Genomic DNA, 4,301 nt, shown 5'->3' on the forward strand with positions numbered 1-4,301 from the left:
TAGCCGTGCGGTGACAGCGCATTTGGAACGTTTTCACTGAGAAGACGGGAAGTAGCCATTGACAACGGTGATGCCCAACATAAAGCTTGCTATGGAAAGGAGTATGAATGATTGGAAGAAGGCAATAGGAAAGCAGAGGTTCAGGAAGAACAAAGCATCTTCATACGCTTATCTGAAATTCCAACCAAAGAATTACATAAGTATCTCTATCTTTACTTTATGTTTTATTTATCTTTTAATTATCAATTCTCCATCACCATCTGAATTCACCTGACTGAGATTTACAAGGTAACTATAGCTTGCTTCAAGCCGACAGTCTCCATGGGATCGACCCTTACTCACGTAAGGTATTACTTGGACGACCCAGTGCACTTGCTGGTTAGTTGTGCGGAATTGTGACAAAGTGTGATTCACGTTTAAGAGCTCCAAGTCCTTTGGCACCATTGTTGATGATGACAATTTTGTGCACCAAGTTTTTGGCACCGTTGCCGGGGATTGTTCGAGTTTGGACAACTGACGGTTCATCTTGTTGCTTAGATTAGGTACTTTTCAGAATTTTTAAGAATGGATTCTAGAGTTTCAAGGTGATGTTCTTATCATCACAAAAGCTGATTGATTCTCATCAATTTAGCTGCTGAATGTAATGTCCTGCTGAAGCTTGGCCAAACATGTCTAATTTTTTTTAGACTGAAGCTTTAGACTAACATTGCATGATTCCTGGAATTCTTATTAAAAGTTTTGAATCCCTTTATTTTCTTTTCCATATAAGTTTCGAAAATCACAAAAAATTTTATAAAATTTAAAAAAAAAATAAAAAAAATTTTATATTTCTTGTTTGAGTTTAGTATCAATTCTTAAGTTTGGTGTCAATTGCATTCTTCTTGCATTTTTCGAAAACATGCAATATGTTCTTCATTAATCTTCAAGTTGTTCTTGATGATTTCAGTGCTCTGAACTTTAAATTCTCTTGTTTTGTGTGTTTTGTTGTTTTTCTTATGTATTCTCAATTTGTTAAAGCCTCTAATACAAAATTTCTAAGTTTGGTGTCTTGCATGCATTGTTCATTTGATCTTAGTTACATTTTTTTTTGTTATTTCTCATCATTAAAAATTCAAAAATATTTTCAAAATTGTGTCTTTTCAAGTCAATAATATAGAGAATTGAAGATTCAGAACATTCAGCAGAGGAATCAAACAGAAAAAGCTGGGCGTTCAAAACGCCCAGTAAAGAAGGAAAACTGGCGTTTAAATGCCAGCCAGGGTACCTGGCTGGGCGTTTAACACCCAAAAAGGTAGGATTTTGGGCGTTAAACGCCAGAATGGATGCCATTCTGGGCGTTTAACGCCAGAAGGACACAAGAGGGAAGATTTTATTTTTAATTCAAAATTTTTTCAAATCTTCATAATTTTTCAAAATCAAATCTTTTTCAAATCATATCTTTTCAATCATATCTCTTCATAATCAATTTCTTTCCATTTTTTATTTTCAAAAATCCTTGTTATAATTAAAGATTTACTTCAAAATTTTCAAGTTGTTACTTGCCTATTAAGAAAGGATCAAACTTTAAATTTTAGAATCATATCTTTTAATTTCTTGTTAGTCAAGTAATCAACTTTAATTTTAAAAACTTTCTTTTTCCAAATTGATTTTCAATCATATCTTCTCAATCATATCTTTTCAATCACATCTTTTTCAAAATTAATTTTCAATCATATCTTTTTAATTTCTAATTTCAAATTCTTTTTCAAAATCACTTAATTTCTTTCCTAATTTTAGTTTTCGAAAATCATCAATCAAATTTTCAAAATTTCTTTTAATTATTTCAAAATCTTTTAATTTATTTTCGAAAATTCTTCCCCTCTTCTCACATCCTTCTATTTAAGGGACTAACACTCCTCCTCAAGGTGCAATTCAAACTCTATCCCTCTTGATAAGTTCGAATTCTCTTCTATCTACCTCCTCCTTCTATTCTTCTTTTCCTCTGATACCTCAAGGAATCTCTATACTGTGACATAGAGGATTCTCTACTTTCTTATTCTCTTCTCTTTCATATGAGTAGGAACAAAGATAAAGGCATACTTATTCAAGCTGATCCTGAACCTAAAAGGACCTTGAAGAGAAAGCTAAGAGAAGCTAAAGCACAATTCTCTCTAGAGGGCCTAACAGAGCTTTTCAAGGAAGAAGAAACCATGGCAGCCGAAAACAACAATGCCAACAATGCAAGGAAGGTACTTGGTGACTTTACTGCACCTACTCCCGACTTCTATGGGAGAAGCATCTCAATCCCTGCCATTGGAGCAAACAACTTTGAGCTTAAGCCTCAATTAGTTTCTCTAATGCAACAGAATTGCAAGTTTCATGGACTTCCATTAAAAGATCCTCAACAGTTCTTAGCTGAATTCTTGCAAATCTGTGACACTGTCAAGACCAATGGGGTTGACCCTGAAGTCTACAGATTTATGCTTTTTCCTTTTGCTGTAAGAGACAGAGCTAGGACATGGTTGGATTCACAACCTAAAGAAAGCCTGAACTCTTGGAAAAAGCTAGTTAATGCCTTCTTGGCAAAGTTCTTTCCACCTCAAAAATTGAGCAAGCTTAGAGTGGAAGTCCAAACCTTCAGACAGAAAGAAGGTGAATCCCTCTATGAAGCTTGGGAAAGATACAAGCAATTGATCAGAAGGTGCCCTTCTGACATGCTTTCAGAATGGATCATCATAGGTATTTTCTATGATGGTCTGTCTGAACTATCCAAGATGTCATTGGATAGCTCTGCTGGAGGATCTCTTCATCTGAAGAAGACGCCTGCAGAAGCTCAGGAACTCATTGAAATGGTGCAAATAACCAATTCATGTACACTTCTGAAAGGAATCCTGTGAATAATGGGATAGCTCAGAAGAAAAGAGTTCTTGAGATTGATACTCTGAATGCCATATTGGCTCAGAATAAAATATTGACCCAACAAGTCAATATGATTTCTCAGAGTCTGTCTAGAATGCAAGCAGCAATAGGCAGTACTAAGGAAGCTTCCTCTGAAGAAGAAGCTTATGATCCTGAGAACCCAGCAATGGAAGAGGTGAATTACATGGGAGAACCCTATGGAAACAACTATAATCCTTCATGGAGAAATCATCCAAATCTCTCATGGAAGGATCAACAGAGACCTCAACAAGGTTTCAACAACAATAATGGTGGAAGAAACAGGTTTAGCAATAGCAAGCCTTTTCCATCATCTTCTCAGCAACAGACAGAGAATTCTAAGCAGAGCCACTCTGACTTAGTAACCATTGTCTCTGATCTAATCAAAACCACTCAAAGTTTCACGACTGAAACAAGGTCCTCCATTAGAAATTTGGAGGCACAAGTGGGTCAGCTGAGTAAGAAAATTACTGAACTCCCTCCTAGTACTCTCCCAAGCAATACAGAAGAGAATCCAAAGAGAGGGTGCAAAGCCATAAATTCGTCTCACATGGCCGAACCTGGAGAGGAGGAAGAGGCAGTGATCTCCATTGAGGTAGACCTCAATGGACGTCTACTGACCTCCATGGAGTTCCCTGATGAGGAACCATAGGAATCTGAGGCTCACACAGAGAACATAGAGATTCCATTGAATTTACTTCTTCCATTCATGAGCTCTGATGAGTATTCTTCCTCTGAAGAGGATGAAGATGTTACTGAAGAGCAAGTTGCTAAGTACCTTGGAGCAATCATGAAGCTAAATGCCAAGTTGTTTGGTAATGAGACTTGGGAGGATGAACCTCCATTGCTCATCAAAGAACTGGATGACTTGACTAGGCAGAGATTACCTCTGAAGAGACAAGACCCTGGGAAATTCTCAATCCCCTGTACCATAGGCACCATGACCTTTGAGAAGGCTCTGTGTGACCTAGGGTCAAGCATAAACCTCATGCCTCTCTCTGTAATGGAGAAGCTAGGGATCATTGAGGTACAAGCTGCAAGAATATCACTGGAGATGGAAGACAATTCAAAGAAACAAGCTTATGGACTTGTAGAGGATGTCTTGGTAAAGGTTGAAGACCACTACATCCCTGATGACTTCATAATCCTAGAGACTGGGAAGTGTATGGATGAATCCATCATCCTTGGCAGACTCTTCCTAGCCACAGCAAAAGCTTTGATTGATGTTGACAGAGGAGAATTGATCATTCAAGTGAATGAAGACTCCCTTGTGTTTAAAGCTCAAGGATATCCCTCTGTAACCATGGAGAAGAAGCATGAAGAGCTTCTCTCAATACAGAGTCAAACAGAGCCCCCACAGTCAAAACTATAAGTTTGGTGTTGGG

At 37.4% G+C, this 4,301-nt stretch overlaps 1 non-coding gene across 1 annotated transcript; it reads right to left on the reverse strand.

Moving 5' to 3' along the window:
* Positions 1 to 2,591: 2,591 nt before the first annotated feature.
* On the reverse strand, positions 2,592 to 2,699 carry LOC112752692 (small nucleolar RNA R71). The gene has a single exon (XR_003177116.1). It is a non-coding gene; the product is annotated as a small nucleolar RNA R71 (small nucleolar RNA).
* Positions 2,700 to 4,301: the final 1,602 nt, after the last annotated feature.

Source organism: Arachis hypogaea, chromosome 15 (genome assembly GCF_003086295.3).
Source record: "Arachis hypogaea cultivar Tifrunner chromosome 15, arahy.Tifrunner.gnm2.J5K5, whole genome shotgun sequence".
Taxonomy (NCBI): domain Eukaryota; kingdom Viridiplantae; phylum Streptophyta; class Magnoliopsida; order Fabales; family Fabaceae; genus Arachis; species Arachis hypogaea.